This window comes from Saccopteryx leptura, chromosome 4, assembly GCF_036850995.1.
Source record: "Saccopteryx leptura isolate mSacLep1 chromosome 4, mSacLep1_pri_phased_curated, whole genome shotgun sequence".
NCBI lineage: Eukaryota > Metazoa > Chordata > Mammalia > Chiroptera > Emballonuridae > Saccopteryx > Saccopteryx leptura.
The window spans coordinates 108,111,321-108,125,117 of NC_089506.1; positions in this window are offsets into that span (position 1 = coordinate 108,111,321).

A 13,797-nucleotide genomic window follows, 5' to 3' on the forward strand; every position below is an offset into this window, starting at 1 on the left:
CTGGTGAAGAAATAGCCTTAGAGGGACAATTCCCTTGCCCAGCATTGTACAGCTACAAAGGGAGGAGTTGAGATTCATCCAAGTTCTTTCCAATTCTAGTTCTCGTTCAATTCTGGTTGTTCAACAAGGTTCACGTTCTTAAGCACTCCGCTATACAATAATACCTTCCAGAAGGCTTCCTCTTAGAAGCAAGAACTAGAAGTTCTTTCTCATGAAATTAATCTTTCTCCATAATATTTTATAAAAATCACCTCAGCAGCTTGAAATTGCTTACAGCAATGGCTCTCTCTGCTCTCTTTGTTTTGGGAATAGAGAAACAAATGGACAAATGTCAAAAAGTTTAACATCTCTCAGCTCAGAGAACTGATTGGTGGCCCCTGAGTCATGAAAGTGTCCATGCAAACCTTGTCCTAAGGGTGATTGCCCAGGAATCTGATGTCCTCTTGAGAACAGAAGTTTAGATTAATCACTGCTCTCAATGTAGGAAGGTCAAATAGTATTTCAGGTCTGGGTTCAAAACTGCAGAAAGATCAATGCCCTGGTCTCTTTGCTCTGGATAGCTGTTTGCTGCACTTGGGATTACACAATCCAGGGGCATCACTGCAGCTGGCTCTGTGATGAAGGGGCGGGTGTGACATAGGACAGAGGTGATGGGACAGGCAGAGTGGCTAGAAGGAGCCTTTGCTATTTCAACAGAATTTCACAATGCACAGGTTAATGATACTGAAAGGAGAAATAATTTCACCACTTGAAGGATTTTGGCCCTCAGACTATGTGGGTGTTTTTAACAAAGTGCTAGTTGGAGTTACAAATAATTTAAAAACATAAATAATCTCTGATTCAAGGGTACTTTTAATTGATAAAAAAGAAGGGAAAATGCTTTGATTACACAATTTCAACTCCCAGAGAATATTCTTGGCAGCTGATGTAACTTTCATTGAACAAGGCTCTGTCAACCCCAACTGAGTGCTGGAAACACAGAAATGAAAGAGACAGTGGCTAGCCTCAGAGAAACCTCAGCCCAGTGGGGGAGGAGGAGGAAACAGATCGCTACAATCTGGGGATGGTGTGTGGCAAGAGGGGTGTGGGTAGTGTGGCCTCCCAGAGAAGGGTGTGAGCAGAGGATGGAAAAGAGGGTTTCAGGGGAGACCCCCAAGAGAGCCCCATATCACAGTGAGTTTTGAAAGGTAAGTGGCCTTTTTAGAAAGGGATAAAAAGTCTGTTGATGTACAACTTAGGGCTCTTAGTTGCAACCAACAGATGCAAATTCTGGCTGATGGAGCACAGAAGGACACAGAGTGATATTCATGACCACTGAATGTGTAATGGAGCACCCTGAATGACCTCCCGAAACAAGTCCCCAAGCCCACTCAGGACAGGTCAGCCGTGGAAACCACAGCTGCAGCTCCTGCAGAGTTCCAGATGGCATAGTCTGCACCACTGTCCCTGCTGTTTGAGGGTCTCTGCCTCTTAGCTACTGCTCTTCCAAAGCAGGGCACTTCCTCACCAGCTTTCCCTGGCAAGTCATTCCTATGCCATGCCCACTGCCTTGTGTTGCTCATTTCCAAGTTGATACGTAGATGCAACTGATAGATGGAGCTGGGGTCACCTGCCTGTACCCTGCAAGGGGGCTGAGATTTCTGGCTTCCGGCTTGTAGAGACAGGAAATTCTCTGATCATGGGCAAGGTTTTCAAAGGGGCAAGCAGCCAGAAAACAGGACACATGCCCATACCAGAAGGACCAAGCGTTCCTTTCCGAGGAAATGGCAGGTGCAAAAGGCATGAGGTGTGGAGCAGAGCAGCACATTCAGGGGATGTGGCAGTCTGGCTCTGCTGGGAAAGGGGACAGGGGACTGGGGTGAGGGAAGAGCCACTGGCTGAGTTCTCCAGTGATCCTGAATCTACTAGATCTACTCACTGTCTCCTACTGAGAGTTACTCCTTGTCTGGCCGGGAGCCTTGCCTGTGGTGTGTTTTAGGCACTATCTGTTGAAATGAATCATTGAATAAATCTGTTGAGTTGCATCACTCTTGTGGTCTACTAGTATGATTGCAGGCATATGCAGTCGTCTCTCTCTCTCACACACACATGCATCTTTTCCTACAACTGTGCCTATCTGCAATAGATACTTTCTAAAGGCTAATTTGCTTTAAATACAGGAAATATTCAGTTACTAACTCTTAGAGCCACATCCACACCTATAGATGATGCTTTCATTTAGATGTAACATCAAAACTGGTTTTGAAATTGGTAATAAAATGTGGCTTAAGAAATAGAATGAACAAGAATATGTCTCAGTAAAAGAAGTGAAAAACATTACCAAATTTGTGCACCTTTCACACTCACCAGATTAATAATGCAAAGTCGGCATGACCAGCATTTCCTAAACATTTAAAAACTAGGAGGCCATTTCTGTCTACCTTCTCTTCTATGATGGGAATCTGAAGCTACAAAATCTCCTTGTAATTGGTTTGTTTAGTAGAAATGCAAACTTATCAGAAGTACCATATGAATAACTTTTCTCCTTGAGGTTATTTTTTTCATTTCTCATCTTCACACATGAAAACAATCAGATACATCTCTCTGCGTTTTCAGAAGCAACATGCACTCACATTCAGTTTGATTGGCCAAAGAAGTGCTGCCTCGGCCCAGGGACATGACCATCAGGTCTGGAGGAGCAGCTCATAGTTTGTCCCTGTTAACCAGAGTGGAGCAGGCAGCACAAGTGATGGCAGGGCAGTTGTCTTTGAACCATCATGCTAGACTGTCTCAACCCTACAGTTTTGTTTTGTTTTGTTTTAAAGATTTTAGTTATTGATTTTATGAGGAGGTGAGGATAGAGCGAGAAGTATCAACTCATAGTTGCTTCACTTCAGTTGTTTATTAATTGCTTGTTGTATGTGCTTTGACCGGGCAAGCCCAGGGCCTTGAACCATCATCCTCAGCTCTATCCACTGCGCCACCACAGGTCAGGTACCCTACAGTTCTTAAATCTGCCTTCTTCTCACATGTATTTTGGTCACTGTGATAAGTAGTTGATTTGACATTTAACACTGTCCTCTTATAGAGAATCCCCTTCTATGAACAATAAGACAGCCAAAGAAAGGCTTTCTATTGTATCCCCCACCCCCAGGAGATTTTGTATACTATCATTTAATATATGGTTAAAAATTACACTTGCTATTTTACACCAAAAAGTGTGAGAGGATGCTGAGTAGGACTTCTCTTGTCCCAAACTGGTGCTAAGGCTCAAAGCTTAGGCAAAGAGATTCTAAGCACCATGCATCCTAGAGAAAGCCACCACAGTGGGTTGATAACACCTCCTTGTAGAGTTAACCAAGAGGAACCTGTTGCCAGTCATCCGTCAGCCTGACCCTCCATGCCCAGGGTCTGTTTCACAGCCTGAACTGACAGAGGAATCAATCAGGTGGCTGGGGGACATTTTTCTCATTAGTCAGAGGCAAATTGTAGGGGGCAGGAGCTGTGCAGGGCTTGTGTCGAGAGGCCTGTTCCTCTCCACAAAATCGTTGGAGTCACCAAACATTGAGGGGAAGATGCCGCGGACCAGCACAGCTCCTAATAATGGTGCGGAATTAAGGAAACACACTTGTCAAAACAAAACCGATGGGACCGGGAGGACTCTTCAAACTGCCTGGCAGTATCTGAGTGCCTCATAGCCCCAGTTCGCTTTATTATATAGACCTATGCAAATCAAGGACCCTGATACAAAGTTGCACATCAAAGGCTAAGACAGGAACTCTCCCAAGGCAAAAACAGGATACATGAGTGAAATTTACAAACATCTGAAACAAACAGAGAGTCAGAGGAAGGGCATGAATATTGCTTCCAGCAACCCAAGGAAGCAAGTGGAGTGGGTGCAAATACTCAGCATCATAGCCAATATGGAGATAGAGGGGGGAGAACTTAGCCTTTTGCTAAGCCTCCAATCTATAATGGCTTTTTGCCATTAACAGTCCACAACAGGAAGACATTTAGCTCTCTCTCCAGCTGTGTATACTGTCCAGGCAGCTGAGCATGATGAGCGTTTCTAGAGAGAGTATGGTGTGTGTCTTGGGACAGCTGAAGTGCTGGGTTAAAGAGACAGTGGCCTGGAGAAGGGCAGCAGGACTTGCAGCAGTTCCCATGGCTCTACATGGAAGAGAAGATCCATTACAGCAGTGGTTCTCAAAGTGTGCACCAGGTGCACTGGTGCGCCCTAGAAGATTTCCACTTGTGCATTATGGTATTCCAGAGAACTATGTGCCTGTTGGGGGCCAAATAAACCAACAGGGTTTTTGGAGTTTAGATTTTGGGGGGACAGAGAAATGGGGAATTGGCTGTAAGTTGACAGTCTGCCCAACCCCGTACCTCACTTGCCTGATTAGGTTGCAAAAGGCTGTTAAGCTGTGGTGCTGAATTGTTTACACTACCCCCCTCCCCCATGTTTCCTGGAAAGACTGGAGGCAAGTTTCTTCTATCCTTTGTTTGGTGTAAAGTTAAGATGATATGTATGGTGGTGATTTTCTGTGCTCAATACAATTAAGAGTAAAAAGAGAGGAATTCTTCAATGTATTAATAAGGCAATGAGAGTTTGCCTTTCAAATAAATGCCCAAACATTGAAGAAATCACTAGGACACATCAGGCTCATATTTCTCATAAACACAAGAATGAAAAAACTTAACACATTTGTGCCAGGACCTGCCAAATTTACTAAATCTTACTAAGAATATATCTATATATATAATAAAATAACTTTTTGTCATTTTTTAATTTTTTAACCCCTCTTTTTAAGGATTCTAAAAAGCATAACTCAAAAACTGTAACAAAAATGTTTCTTAATGTCAGAATAAATTTAATTTTGTCGTATTTATTCATTTAATTACCATAAAAGCATGTTCGGACTTTATATTTTTTTCTTTAATATTTGACTTAATTATTATAATGTATTTCTCAGAAATTTGTATATAGTGCCCCTACAATTATTTGTAGGATTTTAAATGTGCCTGGACTTCAAAATGTTTGAGACCCACTGCATTACAGGAAGAGGAGGAGCCCTGGGGCTTTCCTGGGAGCCAGAGGAAGTGATACCCGGAAGAGGGCATGGAGTGAGCTAATGACAGCAGCCTGGAAGCATGGCTGACCTTGGCTGAGGGACTGCTCCTCCACCAAGCGGGTGGGGCTGGGGCAAACCTGCACACCATCCCCTCTAGAACACTGCACACCATGGTCTCTGAGGAGTCTCACGTGGGCAGAGACTACCAGCATCAGTTGGACCCAGAGCAAGGCCAGTTCAAAGGGCAATCTTTTCTTTCCTATCCTCTTCCTGCCCTGTCCTCAAGAAACTGAACTCTGTAGGGGAGGAGAGACATTGGAGTTGAAATTGTATCAAACTGAATTATCAGAATGAAAGGATCTGAAAGTTCAAAGGTTGGTCTGACCACCCTATTTTAAATTACAGCCTAGCTCAGGGGTCCCCAAACTACGGCCCGCCGCATGCGGCCCCCTGAGGCCATTTATCCGGCCCCCACCACACTTCCAGAAGGGGCACCTCTTTCATTGGTGGTCAGTGAGAGGAGCATAGTTCCCATTGAAATACTGGTCAGTTTGTTGATTTAAATTTACTTGTTCTTTATTTAAAATATTGTATTTGTTCCCATTCTGGTTTTTTTTACTTTAAAATAAGATATGTGCAGTGTGCATAAGGATTTGTTCATAGTTTTCTTTATAGTCCGGCCCTCCAATGGTCTGAGGGACAGTGAATTGGCCCCCTGTGTAAAAAGTTTGGGGACCCCTGGCCTAGCTCCTCCTTACTCTGCCGTATTTTTCATTTTCTGTAGCATATCACAGACTATATCATGTACTTATTATGTCTCTTGTTATTCTGTCTCTTCCTCTCTCACCTCTACCTTCACCCCCAAATGTAAACTCCACAACAGCAAGGATATTTGTTTGTTTGTTTTAAGTGACACACACACACACACACACACACACACACACACACACACCCGGGGACAGACAGACAGGAAGGAAGAGAGATGAGAAGCATCAATTCTTCATTGTGGTATCTCAGTTGTTCACTGATTGATTTCTCATATGTGCCTTAACCAGGGGGCTACAGCAGAGCCAGTGACCCCTTGCTCAAGCCAGTGACCTTGAGCTTCAAGCCAGTGACATTGGGCTCAAGCCAGTGACCATGAGGTCATGTCTATGACCCCACACTCAAGCCAGCAACCTTATGCTCAAACTGGTGAGCCTGTGCTCAAGCCTGCAACCTTGGGGTTTCAAACCTGGGTCCTCAGCATTCCAGTCCAACACTCTATTCACAGCGCACCGCCTGGTCAGGCAGGGATCTTTGTTTTTAACATATTTCCCTGGATCTAGACTTATACTGTCCACTTTGGTAGCCCCTAGCTACATATCACTCTTTAATTTCATTACAATAAATATAATAAATAAAATTTAAAATGAGTGGTTCGTGCAGTAGCCACATTTCACTGCTCAGTCGCCACGTGTTGCCAGTGGCTGCCATATTGGGCGGGCGGAAATGGATCACTGAAATTCCTGCTGAACATCACTGGTCTGGAACAGGTGCTGGCACAGTGTGGTGCTCAATAAGTAATTCAATGGCTGAGTTCTTTTTCAGACAAGATAGTTTAGCAGTTAAGAGAACAGGTCTATAAGAAAATTGCTCTATTATTAGTAGGTGTATAAACTTAGGTAAGTTACTTAGTCTTTCTATAAATGCCACTAGACACTTAGTAATCTATAAACACTTAAAAGGTACATTTACAAAACTGATTATTCTGAGCAAGCACACACAGATATGATCACTGAAAAAAAATAGGAGAATAAAGGGATGCATCCATTCTTTGAAAGGGCCAGTATATTTGCAATATAGCCTAGAGATTAGGGCATGCTCGCTCTGGCATCCGATGCCTGAGGAGAAAATCCCAGCATGTCTTCCTGATGCTGGATGATTACAATAAGTCTTCTGGAGTGAGAAAGGGGGGAAAATATGGTTCTACCAATTGATGCTCTAAATCTCTCCCATATTACCCAACTCTACCACCTTCATTCAAATAATTGATAAGTTTCTTATTTGCCTCATTGTTTATATCAATAGTTAATAACTAAATGAATTAAGTTTGTCACAACAAAACAAAATTAATATATTGTTCTGTGCACACTAGTAAAAATATAGGCATTTGTTTATTTATTCAACAAATATTGACTGACCATAAATAATATGCCAGGCATGTTCTAGACTCTGGGAATAAGGCAGTAAAAAAGTCTGAACAAGGCCCCTGCTCTCACACAGCTTATATTCTAACGAAGGAGGTTGACAATAAATAAGCAAACAACAGAATTGGCAAGATCTGCAAGCCCCATGAGGCAGGAAGCTTGTCTGTCTGTACCCTTCTATAACCCAAGTGTATGTATTAAGTGAATGAAAATGAAAGGTTATGTCAGATAGTGGTGCCTGCTGGGAAGGCAACACAACTTGGCAATGTGATGGAGTGGGAGTGTTGAGCTCAATTAGAAAGATGGGAAAAACCAATCATGGGACAATTTTAAAGAAGAGTATTGGCCCTGGCTGGTTGGCTCCATGGTAAAGTGTTGGACTGTCATGTGGATATCCCAGGATCAATTCCTGGTCAGGGCACACAGAAGAAGGGACCATCTGTTTCTCCACCCTTTTCCCTCTCCTTTCTCTCTCTCCCTCTCTCTTCCACTCCTGCAGCCATGACTTGATTAGAGCAAGTTGGCCCGGGGCATTGAGGATGGTTCCACGACCTCTGCCTCAGGTGCTAAGAAGAGCTTGGTTGCTAAGCAACAGAGCAACACCCCAGATGGGCGGAGCATCGCCTTCTACTGGACTTGCAGGTTGGATCTCAGTCAGGGGGCATGCGGGTGTCTGTCTCTCTGCCTCCCTTCCCCTCACTAAAAATTAAAAAGAAGAAGAAGAGTGTTCCAAGTAAAAAGAATATTCCACGGCAAAGCTGAAAGACGTAAAGTGAGGCTGCGTTGTGCCTGTGCAAAGGACAGAAAAACCAAGTGGCTGGAATGCAGTGAGCAAAGTGAGGAAAGAGATAGAGAAGGAGGTCAAAGCAGTGGGTGAGGCTGGCCATTCAAGGCATTTAGACTTAGCTCTTTGCCCTGCATCAATCCCATTAGATAAGATTTCTCTCTCTCTCTCTCTCTTTAAAGATTTTGTATTCCTTAGCTCAAAACATCTACAGAATGCATTGCCAAGTATGTCAGCTGCCCTCACTCTTGTGTAATAGAAATGTCTTTCCAGTTTGGGGTCATGAAGGAGACAAACTATATACTTCTGTCCTTCTATCACCAGAAATGGCGCTTAATCTGCTCAGTGTTTCTGGCTATGTTGGGTTTATTGGTGCGATTGTGAAATCTTACTCTCTCAGGGGGTGGGAGAGGGTTCTATGTGCAGTTTTGGATTTTAAACAGGTGAAAAGATGATCTGAATTATTTGCAATCATTTTGGAACGAGGTAAAGAAACAATTTTAAGAGATTAAGAATGGGAGACAGAAGCTAGTTAGGTGACTATTACAATAGTCAATTCTCAAGACAATGGTGGCTTGGAATAGGGGTCTTGAATGATGGGGAGAGGTATGACAGAATCGCACATTCAGATTTCAATCCTTTGTAGTCTTTGGTGGGGTGGGGGGGCAGTGCATGCGCGCACACAATAAAATATTTTATTCAACATGAGATTATTTCTGTCTCCAGGGACACTTGAACATTACAAGTGCCTCCAAGGGTCATTGCACGTTAATTCAGGTGGAGAAGCAGTTTCCTGAGGGCGTAATTTGAGAGAGCAGGCAGCAAAAAGAAAATGATCTCAGCTAAGGTGACAGTTGTAGTCCTCCAGCCCACTGGGAACTACCAGCATTGTGCGGAAAACTGCTCAAGACACAAACTCTTGTCAGGAGAAGAGGGAGCCTGGCTCAGTAAATAAAGCATGGACCTGGAACACTGAGGTCGCCAGTTCGAAACCCCAGGCTTGCCTGGTCAAGGCACATACAGAAGTTGATGATTCCTGCTCCTCCTCCCTTTCTCTTTGTCTCTCTCTCTAAAATGAATAAAATTTAAAATAATTATTAAAAAAAAAAGAAAAAGGGCTAGTTTCAGTCAATACATTCTTTCTCCTTGACTATATAGTCATCCCTCACTATATCGTGGTTCCCTTTCCATGGTCTCACTGTATCACGAATTTTTTGCTATATCGTGGGATTTTGCAGTATATAGTTATTTTTCTATATTTATTGTTTTAATTATTTTTGCAATAAAATAAGCAAAATAAGTGTGGGAAAGGTTAATAACAGTATGAGAAATGTTTATAAGAGTGTGGGGAGGGTTTGTGAAACCTTAAAATATACAGAAATAATAAATATAAGGTTGCTACTTTGTGTATTTTCGCCTATCACGGGGGTTCTGGGTCCTAACCCCGCAATAGATGAGGGACCACTGTACAGTAATTAACAAGCACAAAGGAAGGGGCAATCTATAAATCTCTAGGCTAATTTCCTAAAGCCTGTTCACATGCATTTCTTTGTGTTTGCACAAAGGTCACTCACACAGTTTCTTAGTGTTTTCATTAAAGAAACCTGCTTCTCTATGTTTGCAGCAAGGATTACATTTACATCACCATTCACACTCAGGGCATTTTAATTAAAGTTCATTAATCCAAGTTATAGAGGTAATCATATAGGTGATTCCCTACAGGAAGCTTTTGCTTATTGGGATTTAAAGGCATTCTTTGTATTCCTTTTAAATTTTTATTTTTCAATTACACTCACTATTATTTTGCATTAGTTTCAGATGTACAGCATAGTGGTGAGATGATCATATACTTTACAAAGTGCCTCCCCCCATTTCCAGTTCCCACCTGGCCTCATATACAGTTACTACAATATTATTGATTGTATTCTCTCTGCTTTACTTTTATATCCATATAACTATTTTCTAACTACCAATTTGTACTAATCAATCTCTTCACCTTTTTCACCCAGTCCCCGCAGTCCTGCTCCCTCTGGCAGCCATCAGTTTGCTCTCTGTATCTGTGAATCTGTTTTTATTTTATTTGTTCATTTATTTTGTTCTTCAGAGTCTACATATAAGTAAAGTAATATGGTATTTGTCTTTCTTTTTTTTCTTCTTCTTTTCCAAGTGAGAGGAGGGAAGGTAGACAGACTCCTGCATGCACCCTGACTGTGATCCACCTGGCAATCGGAGCCAATGCTCTGCCCAACTGGGGCCATGCTCGCAACTGAGCTATTTTTAGTGCCTGAGGCTGAAGTTCCATGGAGCCATCCTCAGTGCCCGGGGCCAATGCATTTGAACCAATCAAGTCATGGCTGTGGGAGGGGAAGAGAGAGAAGGGGGGGGTGGAGAAGCAGATAGTTGCTTCTCCTGTGTGCCCTCACCAGGAATCAAACCTGGGACATCCACATGCTGGGCCAACGCTCTACCACTGAGCCAACCAGTCGTGGCCAGCCTGAAGTGTTTCTGATGAAAAATCAGCTGACAACCTTATGGAGGCTCCTGTGTAGGTAACTATTTGCTCTTCTTTTTTGGATTTTAAGATTCTTTCTTTGTCTTTAATCTTTGGCATTTTAATTATGACATGTCTTGGTGTGGGTCTCTTGAATTCATCTTGATTGAGACTCTCTGTGCTTCCTGAACTCGTATGACATTTTCTTTCACAGATTTGGGAAAGTTTTAAGCCATTACCTCTTCAAACAGATTCTCCATCCCTTGTTCACTCTCTTCTCCTTATGGCACCTCTATGATGGAGATGTTGTTATGCTTGATGTTATCCCAGAGTTCCTTAGACTTTCTTCATTTTTCTTAAGTCTTTTTTCTTTGTGATGCTCTGCTTGAGTGGTTACTGTTACCTTGTTTTCTAAATCACTGCTTCATCTAACTTTCTGTTGATTTCTTCTAATGTATTCTTTATTTTACCCCTCCCCAATCCCTTATGCTGGAATTCAGTAGAGGCAACTGGGACACCTCAGACAGTACAAAGCAGCTGGCAGCCTCTGGTTTTAAGGAGGCAGCACTGGGAACTTACAGGTCCAGAGCCCCATTTCCCACCACACCCTACCACAAGGATGGTGCCCTGAGACAAAGGTGACCTGGTTGTACAGTGGACACCCACATCCTCAGGTGATATAGGGCATTTTTCTATGGCCCAGGTGACATTGCCCCACTGAGATCCCAGAAGTCCCAGTAATGCAGGCAAGAGAAAACAAAAACTTGCACAATAGCGCCACCTAATGGAGAACAAAAGAAGGACCTCTACTTATCAACCTGCTAAACCGTTAAAAGCAAAACAACAGTACTGTACTTTAAGAGTTCAATATATTACCATATTTTCCCATGTATAAGACACTCCCATGTATAAGATGCACCTTCACTTTGGGACCCAAAATTTGAAATAAAATCTATTACATAAAGTTATTGAACTCGTTTTATTCATCAAAAAATTCATACAACTCCTCATCAGTGTCAAAACTCCCCTGCATTAGCTTGTCCTCATCTGTGTCTGATGACGAATCACTGCCTTCAACAATGAGCACAAAAACAAGCATGAAAAAGAGGGAAATGCAAGTTAAAAAAAATCTATAGCCACTGTATAAGACACACCCAGTTTTTAAACTCTAAATTTTTTGAAAAAGGGTACATCTTATATGGGGAAATACAGTAATTCCCAGGCAAAGAAAGACTACATCAAGCATAATGAACAACCAAGGAGAAAAAAGGGAGGTCAGATACAAAATTTAAAACCTCCAGAAAATAAAGACGTGTAAGGTTGTGACTTAAATGCCATAACATTCAAGATTGCAGCTCTGAAGAAATGAGATACAAGAAAACTCAGAAAAGCATTTCAATTAGCTCAGAAATAAAAATCAACAAACTAAAAGAGGACTTCACCAATAAGATTGAAACTATAAAAAGAACCAAACAAAAATTCTGGACCTGAAGAACTCAATAAATGAGATGAAGAATGAATTAACAAGCTTAGGAAATAGAACAGATCAGATAGAGGAAAGAATAGGTGATATTGAAGATAAAAGTCTAGAAATGACTCTGATAGAAGAAGAGAGGATTAAAGAATAAATGAAAAAACTCTATGAGGACTCTCTGACTCTATTAGAAAGGGCACTATAAGGAAAATGAGTATGCCAGAAAGAAAAGAGAGGAAGAAGGGAACAGAGAGCTTATTTGAACAAATAATGACCAGAACTTCCCAAACCTATATAAAGAACTGGACTGTTTAATCCAAAAAGCTAATAGAACACCTGATTATCCCAATATATAATAAAAAGGCCTTCTCCAAGGCACGTTATATGAATCTGTCAAAAATTAAAACAGCTTGACCGGGCGGTGGCGCAGTGGATAGAGCATCAGACTGGGATGCGGAAGACCCAGGTTCGAGACCCCGAGGTCGCCAGCTTGAGTGCGGGCTCATCTGGTTTGAGCAAAAGCTCACCAGCTTGAGCCCAAGGTTGCTAGCTCAAGCAAGGGGTTACTTGGTCTGCTGAAGGCCCGCGATCAAGGCACGTATGAGAAAGCAATCAATGAACAATTAAGGTGTTGCAATGTGCAATGAAAAACTAATGATTGATGCTTCTCATCTCTCCGTTCCTGTCTGTCTGTCCCTATCTATCCCTTTCTCTGACTCTCTCACTGTAAAAAAAAAAAAAATTAAACAAAAAAAGGAATTATTTAGGTAAGCAGGGAAAATAAAATAGTAACCTATAAAAGAAACCCCATTAGATTGTCATCCGATTTGTCAAAAGGAATGCTACCCCTAGGAGAAAGTGTAATCAAAATATGAAAAGAAAAATTTGGTAAGAATTATATATCCAGAAAATCTGTGCTTTAGATATGAAGGAGAAATAAAGGCTTTTCCAGACAAAAAAAGCTAAAAGAATTTACCACTATAAGACCTACATTATAAGAAATGCTAAAAGATGCTCTTTTATTGAAACAAAAAGATAAAAGGATACAAAGCTGTGATTAAGGTGAAAGACAGACAGACAAGGAGGAAATGGCAACTCTTAAAAAAGAATTAGTGGCTAGGTTGAGTATATTGAGATTGAATTTAGTGGGAGTATTTTTATGTATTTTTCACTGTTGGTGTGAGAAAGATGTATTTTTAAAACAAATGCCTAAAGAGCCTGTGCTTACCACTCTGTACCCAGATCCATGTCCCAGGTTCACTTGAAGGGCCTGCGTTATTCCTTCTTCTAGTGTGTTTCTTGTGAATTTCTTGATGATGACATAGGTGTACGGTATTGTTTTCCTTTGAACTTCCTTGCCTAAGTGAGAATCTGACCTTCTGTGAACAGTTAGGCCAAGGTTGGGAATTTACATTTTTAAAGCTTAATCTGAAAGTTGGGGAACCACAAAAGGTAACTAAATGGATAACATACAAAAAAGACATGACTGACCTCTAGGAATGTATATATGGCCAATCACTTGAATTTCAAAAGCAAGCTATAGTAGCATGGAGAAAAAAAGCCCTCACGTCCTTCCCAGATAACTGATGATAGTCTCCAGTGGTGACCATGGCTACCTAGATTATTAGAAAAACACACATAGTAATCCATCATTCATATGCATTAACACAGAAGTCACTAAATTTTAGAGCTCGGTGGCACCTCCTTGTATCACTTGTTCTGCTCTTGATGGTTAGCAAGAATAAGAAGTTGTAACACTTTATTTGTGCTATTTAGAAAAGTCTCAAAGATTATCTCAATGCTAG